The sequence below is a fragment of the Delphinus delphis genome, chromosome 6 (assembly GCF_949987515.2).
Source record: "Delphinus delphis chromosome 6, mDelDel1.2, whole genome shotgun sequence".
Taxonomy (NCBI): Eukaryota; Metazoa; Chordata; class Mammalia; order Artiodactyla; family Delphinidae; genus Delphinus; species Delphinus delphis.
The window spans coordinates 21,352,357-21,366,724 of record NC_082688.1 but is presented as its reverse complement, the minus strand read 5'-3'; the positions used below and the strand labels follow the sequence as shown (position 1 = coordinate 21,366,724).

At 38.3% G+C, this 14,368-nt stretch overlaps 1 long non-coding RNA gene across 1 annotated transcript; it reads left to right on the top strand.

The window, feature by feature from the left end:
- The first annotated feature begins 127 nt into the window (after positions 1-127).
- LOC132427156 (uncharacterized) lies at positions 128-8,778 on the top strand. Its single transcript, XR_009519813.1, has 3 exons — positions 128-239; positions 5,220-5,275; positions 8,393-8,778. It is a non-coding gene; the product is annotated as an uncharacterized lncRNA (long non-coding RNA).
- The last annotated feature ends 5,590 nt before the right edge of the window (positions 8,779-14,368 follow it).

Below are 14,368 nucleotides of genomic sequence, written 5' to 3'. Positions count from 1 at the left end.
CCTCTTCCTGCGGCTGCCCTGAGACTCCTCCTCCGGGTGCCCCGCCCCGGCGCGCGCGCCCCGCCCCCGCCTCCCTCCTGCGCTCACGGGAGCGCGCGCCTTGTGCTTCCCGCTTCGCCGCCCCACCCGCGCTCCCGCGGGCTCCACCGGCCTTCCGGCTTCTGCGCCCGGGGCGGCCTAGCTTGGACACCTCCCTCTACCGGCGGGAAAAGCGTTGGGGACCCGACTCCGGAGAGTAGGTAGGAGTGTCCCGCGAGGGCCCCAGAACCGCGGCGGAATTGCCCCGGGTGGGCAAGGCTGTTGGTGGCTCGGCCCGGAGCAGGGAGGCCCGGCGCGGGCTGTGGTCTTCGGAGCCCCAGGCCTTGCAGCCCCAGGAAGCGCCAGTCACCCGCCCGGTGACCCTCACCGGCTCGATAGGTGTGGTTGGGATGAAGATGAAAGAGGGGAAAGAGACTGCCCCGAACTTGAGAATATTTGCGTTTTTATACAGTTTTAGTCTCTGAGTGCCTTTCGACCTCGACTGTGTGGGATCGAATTTATGGGAAACATTCATCGCACAATATGGAATGGCCACTGTATTGCTAGCATTTTATAAAAGTTTACACATTCTCCCTGTAAAACAACAACAAAAACCTACGAGGGAGTGCTTGTTCTCGTTTTTCAGATGAAAATTTAGACATGAATAGAATGATTTGCCTACAGTTTCACACCCGCTAAAGCCCTTTCCTCTTAGTCTGAGCAAAATTAGAAGCATATAACTTAGTGGCAACTTGCTTTTTTTCCCTTTTATATTCTGTTTGGTTCCGAAATTGAATGATTTTTCAATTCGGAGATTGCCAAAACGTGAGCCACTAAACGCTGTCCTCCACCAAATTCTTAACCTCCTGAGTAGAAAGAGGGGGCCGCTCCCTCTCATCCTCATATGAAAAGCCAGTAACAAGAAGCTCAATCATCTGTCCTTGCTACTATCCCGCTTTTTAAAAGTGGGTGCTACCTAAAAGATTTAAACTGTCGATTCATCCATCATTCACTTAATATTTATTACTTACTCTGTGCCAAGCACTGCAGGGCTATCCAAGAAAATCAGGTCCCAGCCTTTGCGGTTGCATGGATTCCTCCCTTAGTTTATTTATTTATTGGCAAAACAGTTTTCAAACAGCTCAGGTATCTTATTCAGAGAGATCATTTTTAAAATACTGTATCTAACCTAAATCCCACTTTGCAAAAGGTCAAATATATTCTGTTTTGTATGTTAAATCTAATTGCAGTTGTAAACATTGCCAACTTACATTGCTAGATGGATATTAAAAATATCAGCAAGATAAATAGCTGATGTGGTCTTGCTATTGTTGTTTTGGGGATATATTCTGTTGATGAAATTTCCTTAATTTTTTTTTTTTTAGCTACACAAGTAATAATATGCATACATGCTCATTTGGAAAATTCAAACAATATTAAATATTAACAAGTTATAATTATTTTTCTTCAAAAGCCACCCACTGCCCACGATAACCAGTGTAACAATTGTGTGTGCATCCTTCCAAGACCCTCACTGGTTTTTGCTTTTCTCACGTAAAAATCCTGGAGATTTTTTTTTCATGTCAGTACTTTCCATTTACTTAATTCTTTTTAATACTGCATAGTATTTCATAATTTCATGTGCCATAATTTTATTTAACCTTTTCCAAAATAGTGGAAATTTACAGTTTCTAATTAGTCAAAATAATTAACAGTATTGCAGAGAACATCATGTATGTCTGAACATCTTTGCACACGTATAATTATATCTGAGGAATAGATTGCTAGAAGCAGAATTGCAGAACAAAGGGCATAAGCATTTTCAGATTTCATAAATATTGCCAAAATAATTCCCTAAAAGCTGAACCAATTTACTCTTTATTTTTTAAAAAAAGTTCTATTTCTCTTAGCCAATGCCTTAAGATAACTAATAAATTTCAATATTAAAAAATAACCATGAAGTCTATCTCAAACTCACTGTCCATGTTACTAAAAATAACTCTGAAAAGTCTCCAGTGTAAAGTATACCTGACTAAAATGAATAGAACTGTATGGTATTTCCTAAACACTTAACATCCAGTTTTACAACAGAAGCCTAGATAATCAAAAAACTACTCAGGACAGAAAACAAGGTGAAACCTTGTCCTTTCCCCTGCCTCTTGGTCATAAGTTTAAAAGACTTCTCATGGATTCAGCTCCACAGGTTTGTGAGTTTCTCTGATTCAAAAACAGTAGATAGTATGGAATTTAGTTATGCTACAACACTTTTAGGACCCTAGCTATCCCCATAATCCATATGGCATTGGAAAACCGTGGCCTTCTATAATGTCAGCAGAAGTTTCTGAGTTTCTGGAATGATCAGATATCACCCACATGACCTGGCTTTGCATGAGAGCTTTATGTTCTGTATACTGGCTTCTTGATGGCAAAGAGGATAACACATTCTTTATTTGCTAATTGCTCTATACTTTTGAAAAGTAAGACAGTTACAATAGTTTATAAATTTTCTAGCATTTAACCTTCCTGTGTTTTTATTCTAATATTTTTTCTTTTTTTTTTTTAAATTCTAAGAAATTCCCCTGAAACACCTTCATCTGATAAGAGACACCCCTGCCCCCTCCATTATTGTGTTTGGACAAAATGTAACCTTTGAACATTTCCCTTAAGGCATTGCAATATGCAGTGGTAGTTAACATTTAACCAGCATTATTACCCTATTCATGTTTATAGGTAAGACTTCTTAAGACAGAAAAATAATACAGAGATGCCAATATAAGTCAGAAATAAGACCAGCCATTTGATGAATCTGGGAGGTGGACATTTTAATATCATTTTATCCCCTGATAAATATAAGATCATAATTGTTAACATATATATGCTAAGACACAAACATATGAAATTATACTGAGTGAAAAAAGCTAAACTCAAAAGGCTACAAACCATATGATTGCATTTATATGACAGTCTGAAAATGACAAAATGACAGAGATGGAAAACAGATTAGTGGTTGCCAGGTGTTAGGAAATGGGGGGCGGGGGGGTTGGATATGGAGCGAGAAGGAGATGAGTGTGACTATAAGGGAGTAGCAAGGGGGATTTTTGTGGTGATGGAGCAGGTCTATAGCTTGATTGTGGGGTGGGTTATACAAATCTACACATGATAAAATTGCACAGACCTTTAGACACAAGTGCATATAAAACTAGCAAAATCTGAGTAAGATTTGTTGATTGTACCAGTGTCAATTTCCTGGTTTTTTTACAGTTATTAAGATGTTACCATTGGGAGAAACTGGGTGAAGAGTACGTGGGACCTCTTTGTACTTCTTTTAAAACTTATTGTGAATCTATAATTATTTCAAAATAAAACAATAAAGAAATATTCCAAAGTGTTCCCTTAATACATGTTATTTGTTCAGTAGTCAAGCAATAGCTTCAAAGGCTTAAGAAAAATGTGTAGGTGTATAATTCATATTTTTCAGGTTCTATCAACTTAGTAGGCAGACTAGGTTATAATAGCTGACACACACTGAGTCTTCCCAGTCTGTTGTATGATGAGCCTTCCTTCAGAGTCCTTCCCAGCTGTTTGAGGAGTAGAGTTGAAAGTGTTTCCTGCATACTCACTGACCTCTCTGCCACCATGAGTTATGTCCGTTTTCCTCAGCCTGTTCCTGGCCCTGATGTAATCATTTCCATGTAAAGCTGCTAACATGACCAGTGCTTGGTTCAGGGCACTCCAACGTTTGCACTGAAGATGCTGTCTCTCGTCACTGTCCTATAGTAGCAGTTGCCAGCCCAGTTGCTCAGCTGAGGCATGGACATTGAGCAGTGGATTTTCAAGAGTAATTTTTCTTTTTACCATACTGTATCACTGAGGTCCCAACGTCTCTCAAAGTTTTCCCGTTGCGGAGCACAGGCTCCAGACGCGCAGGCTCAGCGGCCATGGCTCACGGGCCCAGCCGCACGATCCCACATGCCCTGCATCAGCAGGCGGACTCTCAACCACTGCGCCAACAGGGAAGCCCTCTCAAAGTTTTTAATAAAACAGCCCTTTCCATTTTCATTCTCAGAAAATCCTTTAAGATTTAGGCATGAGTCTGGGACAAGGCCGGAGAACAATCCGAGTGATAATCACTACCCTCTTTTAAGAATCATCATTCCCCTTAAGCACTGACCTTTTGTACTTAAGACTGGTACACTCTACTCTCTACCCTGAGGGTGTGTTCTCACTTAGGAGTTTCCTTGGCCCAGCTTGGAAGTAGATCTCTTAGAAATAGAGGACAACATATCTCTTCAGAGATGCTTAAGTATATTTGATCCTGCCTGATTTCAAACTGAGGACCCTCTCGCCCATGCTCACAAAAAGAGAGGAAATTCTATTCACTACAACAAAGAACTAGAAAGGGGCACTGTTTGAGTTAGGTTAAGGAACACCTCTGAAATGAATAGTACTGTATGGTAAAGAGTGGTCTTAGAGCCAGACTAGCTAGTTTAGAATCTTAAATCTTTGTGAAGTCTGTGCAGCATTGCATTGCCCTGGCCAAGCTCATAGTGGAGGAAAACGTCCCATCCCAGCCATTGCCACCCCTGGGAGGAGAGGCTTTCCCGGGATCAACAGTTTAAAGATTCTCAATGATGAATTCTTGTGGCTACCAACCTATTCGGCTGACGCATGGACACTGAGCAGGTGAACATTGCCTTTAGTGACAACATTCTTGAGGATTCTGATACCTACCTATATTATGTGGCCAGATCAGGCCATTTTGGCACCAAGGGCTTGGCATCACACTTGTGTCAGGTGAGAAGGATGCCAAGATCCTCAATGATGGGCAGGATCACTTTGAGGTCAATATTAATGAACTCTGATGAGATAGACATCTCCTCCTACATTGGATAGACCCTTTAGAGGACACACAGGTTGGGGGTGAAGTAGACACTGCTGCCACCTACCCCTGAGAATCCCCTGTCCCCACCCCAAGGCTTCCCTCTTTTGCATCACCACCACTCCTAAACCCCCATTTCCTGATTTGTCAGAATTTTTTTAAACAAAACTTTAAAAACAAAAAAAGTTTATAAACCAGCACTTACTAAAAGTGTGAACTGGGACAAATTACCCAACTTCTCTGTGCTTCAGCTTCCTGAAGAGGGGATAATAATAGTACTTTTCTAATATCTTTTTTTTTTCTTTTTTCTAATATCTTTTAGGGAAGGTTTAAACAGATCAATTCATGAAAAACACTTAAAACAGTGTTTAGCACATGGTAAGTGCTCAGTAAGTTTATACTTATTAATAATTATTATTTCATATTACTATTATGAGCTTACAAAGCATCAGAATTCCTTGAGAACATAATTCAAGAATCATTTGTCTGGTGAGGACTGTGAAAAGGTTTATAAATTGTTAACTAGTCCCTAACAAGGTAGGAATGGAATATGAGAATAAGAGTCTAGAAATTTTCATAGCAATTTGACAGAGAAATATTTTTCTTGAATCTAATAATAAAAGTGGATTAATATTGTGTATTTGTTTTTTATTTCAATTTTTAGTTATTTTTATTGTATTTTTACAAAAGGATTAACCCACAGAGGATTGGAAAATTTTTTTCAATGGTTCTTTACCACAATTTTAGATTTTAAGTTCAATTTTTTTGGCCGTGCCATGTGGCTTGCGGGATCTTAGTTCCCCAACCAGGGATCAAACCCAGTCCCATGGCAGTGAAAACGCTGAGTCCTAACCATTGGACCCCCAGGGAATTCCCTTATGTTCAATTTTTTTTTTTTTTAGTCTAGTTTTTTGTTTGTTTAATTTTTATCTCTTGGCCATGTGGCATGTGGGACCTTAGTTCCCCGACCAGGAATTGAGCCCGCATCCCCTGCATTGGAAGCACACAGTCTTAACCACTGGACCGCCAGGGAAGTGGCTTTTATGTTCAATTTTTAACTTTTTAATTTTATAAGTAATATATGAATATATTCTTTTTGAGTTTTTAATCTTTTATTGTGGAAAATTTTAAACATAAAAATAAATGGAATTGTTTAATGATCCCCAACTACCAATCACTGATAATTTTAAAATTATCAGTGTAGAGCAAGCAGTAGTTCTCAAACTTTAACATGCATCAGAATCTGCTGGAGGGCTTGTTAAACAAATTGATTGTTTCTGCTTCAGGAGTGGGGCCCAGTAATTTGCATTTCTAGCTGGTGCTGTTGCCACTGATAGTATGGGAACCAAACTTTAAGTGTCCTTGATGTAAAGGGCTAAGATTCTTCTGTAGCCACTACTTCATCAAAAGCTGTTTATTTTGCAACCCCTAACCCTACTACCCCTCAGCTTCAAGCATGTGTTTCTTGCTAAACCCAAGGCAGACTATATTCCTAATAACTTTTTTTTTCTCCTAACCTTAATGCACAGAATGTACTTTTCCACAGTTACTCTCAGGCATCTACTTTTGAGAACTGATAACAGAATTTTTGCCTTGTCCCCTCTTCACATTGTTGCTTCATCGACCATTTTTCTCATGAGCAACTTAAGTGTCTATGAAGTTTTCTTTCTTCTCACTTGTTTTCTAAGAGTCTTACTCTAGGACTTTCTACATCAATATTCTGACATTCTTTTCTCATCTACAACATCACCCACTCTTCACCATTCCACTCAATTATTTTCTTTTAGGTAAAATTTACATACATTGAAATCTACAGTTTTTTTTTAAAAAAAGGATACATCCATGTAACCTTGTAATTTACACCTCTGGACTGCTTTTAAAGAAAAGATACTTAAGTAGTTGACCCAAAATAATTTTCTAACTATTGATTGAAATAGTTGCATTGACTAAAATAGCATTGACTTTATTATAATGGCAGTTAAATATTTAGAAACATTAGACTAGATTCTTACCCAACAGTAAACAAAATAGATTTAAAAATTAAATGTAAAAATTCAAAAGTTATTAATTTCAGAAGACAAAATCGTTTGACTATTAAAAAAAAATCCTTGTTCACAATGTGAATATAGTGCTGACTCCTGCAGCAAAGGTTCTTTGGCCAATGATATGGGAGATGCTCAAAATATTTAGTAACTGGCACTAATTGGGTATCAACCATTCGCAATTAATGTCCTTAAACTACTAGTAGGGCCAAACCTTTGTATATTAGCTGGATACCAGCATGGATATAACTTCACGACAGTGGGCAATGTGGCAAAGACTCAGTTGTATCAATAACTTTCTATGTACCTTCATTTCTTAGCATGCCATGGTATTTACCCTCTATCTGAATCAAATGCATCATCTACATATCAAGCCTCTCTGCTCTTTTCTCATTAGCCCAAGACAATTAAAGTGGCACTAATGGGTAGGAAAGCAAATAGAAATACAAACATTGGCTCTAAATTCACATGGTAGTACTTTGTTGTGAAAGTTATCCACCTGATCTGGAGTATCATTATAAGATATTTTAGATGTTATAAACACAAATGTGACAAATTGAAACATTGTTGCAGAAAACCCTCAGACCTCCATGAATGTAGTCACAGGCCTATTTAAGAAACATTTGCCTGAAACAGTTCTCAAACTTGAGTCATTCCAATACCAGTTCCATAATTCTTACTCTATCCATGTACCATCTTCACTCTTGTTTACTTAACATTTTTCTTTAAATCACCTCACTTTTTTATCTCAATATTTTTATTTTAAAATTATTTTCTTTTATATCACTATCATAAATGGAAAAACCACGATCACTTGCCATAAGAGCTGTCATAAATAAAAACAAATACAGTGAAAACAGAAAATGTTATTAAATTCTACCTAGATACTATTATCTACTGAAGGTTCTGGACCAGAGGCCTATCTCTCCTTTTAATAAAAAGGGAGAGGGACTTCCCTGGCACTCCAGTGGTTAAGACTGCACTTCCACTGCAGGGGGTGTGGATCCCTGGCTGGGGAACTAAGATCGTGCATGCAGCAAGGCATGGCCAAAAAAAATTAAACATTAAAAAATAAAATAAAAAGGGAGATTACCAACAAAGTATTGATGTAAGAAGTATACTGGCACCAAAGCAACTATACTCTGATAAAAATTGATTAAAAAGAAAAAGTATACTAGCACCAAGAGGAAACTTTTCTTCTGTCTCTGTAACCGAGCAGGACACTATGGGGCCTTCCAGGACAGACCCCACCCGCATATCCTCTGCTTTAGCTCCTCTCTGAAGTACCCAGATAATAGTGTTTGGGGAGTTCCCTGGTGACCTAAGTGGTTAGGATTCGGGGCTTTCACTGCAGTGGCTGGAGTTCAATCCTTTGTTGGGGAACTGAGATCCCACAAGCCGAGTGGCCAAAAAAAAATAGTATCTGATGCACATTTCCTGAGTTGTTTTACAGATGCTAAAACCACCATCAAATGGAAGAAAACTACTTGATGATCATGAGCATAGCCCCCAGACCTGCTGGCACGTAAGGATTAATAATGTTGGCCCCTGTGACACTGCCCTGTTACCTCACCATCAACCATTCAGAGAATGTGCACGAGCTGATCAGAGACCCTGCGACCACCCCCAACCCTCACCTTGCCTTTAAAAATGCCTTGCTGAGGGCTTCCCTGGTGGCGCAGTGGTTGAAGGTCCGCCTGCCAGTGCAGCGGACTCGGATTTGTGCCCCGCTCCGGGAGGATCCTGCATGCCGCAGAGCGGCTGGGCCGCTGGGCCTGCGCGTCCGGAGCCTGTGCTCCGAGGCGGGAGAGGCCACAACGGTGAAAGGCCCGCGTACCGCAAAAAAAAAAAAAAAAAAAAAAAAGCCTTGCTGAAACCCATCGGGGAGCCCCGGTGTTTTGAGCACTAGCTGTCCTAAATTCCTTGCTGGGCGCCCTGCAATAAACGCTTCACTTTCCTTCACACAACCTAGTGTTGGTAGATTGGCTTTATTGCATGTGGGCCAGCAGACCCAAGTTTGGCTCAGTGACATTTCCAGCTTTCTAAGAATTTCATCAGGTAGATATGCAATTTAACAAATCAAGTAGATGTTGAATTTTGGCATTTGAAATTATCTTGGTAATGGGGTATATGATTGTGAGATAATGGTGTAGCTTTTCTCCTTATTTCATTTAATGCAGCAAATTATTTTCATAAATTTCTTCATGTCAGGCCATTTTGCATTCACAGAATAAACCCTACTCTGTCAAGGTACATTTTAAAAAATACATTGGTACATTTGTTTTGCTAATATTTTTTATTACGGTTTTAATATCTCTATTAATAAATGGGATCACTTTAGAGTTTTTTGTGGTCTCTCTGTACAGTTTTGGTATCAGAATTCTGACAACTTCCTCGGGTAAATTAGAAGACCTAGTTTTCGTTCTAGTGATGATTATCATTAAATTTTAAATAATATACTTAAATCATCAACTTCAGAAGCAAAAATGTATTCAATTCAATGTACTCCACTCTGAGAAATGAAAGAAAATAGCCCTCCACTAACTCTCTCCCTTCTTTATAGTCAGTTTTGCCAGGGGATTATTATTTTCACATTATGTAAATTTTCTATGGAGTCATAATCATCACATTACATTTTATAAATAATTACACTTATTTAGACATAACTGACAGTGTTGTGCTTTTTAAATTCATCTTCCAGTTAGTAGAATAAATTTTCAAGATTTTTTTTAGATGGGATCTTGGGTTATCTGTTTCCTGAGTCCTTACAAATTTTATTACTTATCTAAGGTAAAACTTAAGTGGATGAAGAACTATTGAGTCACTCCCCAGAAAACTCTCTAGCTATAGCCCTTCTCTCCTTCAGCATCATTAAACTATGGTGGAAAAGACTGACGCCAGTCTTTTTCCTTCTGTATAAACTATTTCTTTGGGCAGATACTTGGAAAAGTTTTTCTTCATCTTTGAAATTTAGATAATTATTTAGGATATGTCTTATTTTGAATCATTATTAATTTTTCTAGAAACAATCTTATGGGCAATTCTCAGACCTCATCTAAATCAAACCATCTGCAGAAGTTGACAGTTCCCTCCTCCCTGATACACTTTCTTCACTTGGTTCTCAGGACACTGCATTTTTGTTATGTTTTTGTACTTCTATGGCCACTCCCATCTTCCTTCCTGGTTCTGAACTCAAGGCATTCAGATACTTTCAAGACTCAGTCTTTGACCTTCTCTTACTATACTTACTCTCTTGATACAGTTTCAAGGTTTTAAATATCATCTATAGCCTGATGATTACCAAATTTTTTTCTCTAGCCTTGAACTCTTCCTTGAACATCAGATTGGTAGTTCCTAGTTGGGACCAGTCAGGTTCCCATCTCAGAGCCCTTTGTACCTTCTGTTCCCTCTTCCTGGAATGCTTTTCCCCACATGATTTGCTCCTTCCTATCCTTCTTCACATGTCACTTTCCCACTAAGACCTTTCCTGACCACTCTATTTGGAATGGGAAATCATGCATACTCACCCTACTATCTCTCCTCCTCCCTGCTTTATTTTTCTCCTTACTCTAACATGTATAACTTACTCTTTTTATTTATTGTTCATCTCCCTTTGCTAAAATGTAAAATCAGGTAAAGCAGTGATATTTGTGTGTGTTTGTTTGCAGATGTATTCTTAGCAACTAGAACAATGCCTAGCACATAGTAGCCAGTATCTTATTAAATGAATACAAGATACAGGTTGTACCTGGCAGAGACAATCTTTCTTTTGATTTGGAAATTATTTACTGTATTCAATTTGTATTAAACTTGTTCTATTTTCTTCCTTAGCATTACTAACTAGTTATTTATTGGTCTCTGATTGATCGTTTCCTTATTTTTATTTAATGTCATATGTTTTTTCCCCTTAATATTGTGTATGATTTTCTCAAGCCTATTCTTTCCAACTATAACTCAGATTTCTATAGTATTAATTTGATTCCTTACTATTTTTAATGTGTTTTAAAATTATATAATTTAATTTTTCCCTTTATTCTTTCACTAGCTCTGCCAGCTTTTTTCTTTTTTCATCTCATTATTGTCTTACATACATACTTTTTTTGGTCATGCCATGCGGCATGTGGGGATCTTTAGTTCCTCGAACAGGATTGAACCCACCCCCCTACAGTGGAAGCATGGAGTCTTAACCAATGGACTGCCAGGGAAGTCCCATATTTACATTTGTTTAATTGAAGTATAGTTGATTTACAATGTTGTGTTAGTTTCTAGTGTACAGCAAAGTGATTCATATACGCACACATATGTATTCTATACATATATATAAAATATATATATATATATATTCTTTTTCAGATTCTTTTCCATTATAGGTTATTACAAGGTACTGAATATAGTTCCCTGTGCTATACAGTAGGTCTTTGTGTTCATCTGTTTTATGTATAGTAGTATGTATCTGTTAATCCCAAACTCCTAATTTATCCCTTCTCCTTTCCTCTTTGGTAACCATAGGTTTGTTTTCTGTCTGTGAGTTTGTTTCTGATTCATAAAAAAGTTCATTTGTATCATTTTTTTTTAGATTCCACATATAAGGGTTATCATATGATATTTGTCTTTCTCTTTCTGATTTACTTCACTTAGTATGATAATCTCTAGGTCCATGCATGTTGCTGCAAATGGCATTATTTCATTTTTTATGGCTGAGTAATATTCCATTGTGTATATATACTGCATCTTCTTTATCCATTTATCTGTTGATGGACATTTAGGTTGCTTCCATGTCTTGGCATTGGGGTGTGTGTATCTTTTTGAATTAGAGTTTTCTCTGGATATATGCCCAGGAGTGGGATTGCTGGATCATATGGTAGTTCTATTCTTAATTTTTTGAGGAAACTCCATACTGTTTTCCATACTGGCTGCACCAGTTTACATTCCCATCAACAGTGTAGGAGGGTTCGCTTTTCTCCACACCCTCTCCAGCATTTATTATTTGTAGACTTTTTAATGATGGCCGTTCTGACTGGTGTGAGGTGATACCTCACTGTAGTTTTGATTTGCATTTCTCTAGTAAATAGCGAAGTTGAACATCTTTTCATGTGCCTGTTGACCATCTGTATGTCTTTTTTTTTTAAACAATTCACTTTAAAAAAAAATTATTTATTTTAGGCTGCATTGGGTCTTGGTTGCTGCGTGCAGGCTTTCTCTAATTGCGGTGAGCAGGAGCCACTCCTCACCTGCTCACCGCGGCGAGCAGGCCTCTCATTGCGGTGGCCTCCCCCGCTGCGGAGCGCAGGCCCCAGGCATGCAGGCCTCAGCAATTGTGGCTCACGGGCTCCAGAGCGCAGGCTCAGCAGTTGTGGCACACCGGCCCAGCTGCTCCGCGGCATCTGGGATCCTCCCAGACCAGGGCCCGAACCCGCGTCCCCTGCATTGGCAAGCGGATTCTCAACCACTGTGCCACCAGGGAAGCCCCATCTGTATGTCTTCTTTAGAGAAATGTCACTTTAGGTCTTCTCATTTTTAATTGGGTTGTTGTTTTTTTGATATTGAGCTGTATGAGCTGTTTGTATATTTTGGAAATTAATCCCTTGCCAGTTGCATGGTTTTCAAATACTTTATTCCATTCTGTGTGTTGTCTTTTTGTTTTGTTTATGGTTTCCTTTGCTGTGCAAAAGCTTATAAGTTTGATTTGTTTATTTTTGCTTTTATTTCTTTTGTCTTGACAGACAGCCCCCAAAAAACATTGCTACAATTTATGTCAGAGAATGTTTTGCCTACATCTTACCTATAGTTTAAAATCTCATGTTTCATGGAGTCCTTGTTTAATTACCTAAATAGGGCAAAGAAGTATTTTGCCCAAAGGTTTCCTCTTATCCGTGTTTGTTCTTCTTTAAAAGTACAATTCATATGTTTTCACATATTATATTCTTCTACTTCATTTGTGATTGTTGTTTTTGGCATGGGTTTCTGCTAGAATTGTTTTTCCTTGTCTGTGTAGGGCAGGGAAGGGTGCCTTATTTTTGCGTGATGGTAGTTCTATTCTGATATTAAATTTACTAAAGAATAGTGTGAGTCATTGAGAGATCATAAATCTCTCCACTTACCTGTGAATTATTGAAATTTTTTTTTTTTTTTTTTGCTTTTGATTCAGCTAGAGGGCTAGATATCAGTGGTTTATATTCTCGTTTCACCTTTCAACTACTTGGTGGGTATAGTGGAGGGGGAGTGACTATGTCAGGGTTCAGTTCAGTAGACTACCGGCAAGTAAGGTATGCCTTCTCTCAACACCTTTTCACAAAATACTTTGAATATTCTGCTAAGTACCCACATTTGGTTGGGCACCTTTCCCTCCACTCTTTTTTTTTTTTCTTCACTCTTACTAAGTTAAGAAGGTCCTCCTCACAGAGGACTGGTTCTATTCTATAACATACGATATAGCACAATTAAATATACATGTGTGTAGGCATGGGTAGGTATATATACTTATATTTCCAAGCTTTACCTGCTGAGAAGGCCGAACAATGACACATCATTAACTTATGCCCACATTTTAGTTTCTAAATACTGTTCCCCAGTAAAAAGAACCAGGACTCCTCAGAGAAGTCATTGTTTCCAGGGCTGCAGAAGCAAAAATACTAAATGAGCCTAGAGTATCTTGAGGCGCTAAAAAGTAAAGAAGTACTTATAAAATGATAGGGACATGCCAAAAGGGCACAGGAGTCTACTGAAAGATCTGGTGACCAAAAGGGAAATAGTTTGAGCAACAAAATAAATAACAATAGTATTGTATAACCCATAAAGTAAAATAACCATGAGCCAATACTGATACAAATAAATAGTTGAAGAAACAAATAAGTGAAGGAAAAGGGATAGCTCTTCCTTACAGATGAATTCTAATTAACACGCATAGACAGAATATGGGAAATAGAAAACCATTGTTAGAGTAATTGCTGCAGACAAGATCCACCAATGGATGCTAAAATTAGCAAAATTTTAAGAATAGGATGGCATAGTCTCAAAGTATCTCCCCTGAGATATTTATTAATTATAAAGAGAAAAATAGTAATCTTGCAGTAAAGAAACTCAGCAGATACCATCTTAGCTAAGCAATCAAGGTTAAAATTAACAGTAATATGACATGTTGACATGAACTCCTGATAGACTGCACTGACAAGGTTACATTGCTCCTATGGTATTTTGGCCAAAAATACATAACTCAATCTAATCCCAAGAAAACAGTAGGCAAACTTGAAATCAACAAAATATTTTTTGTTTGTTGCACTCTTCAAGATCGTCAGTATCATGAAAGACAAAGACTGATGAAGTGCTACAAGTTGGAGGTTACTAATGAGACACAACTAAATGCAATGTGAGATACTGCAACAGAAAAGGGACATTAGTGGATAAATGGATAAAATACAAATGATATTTG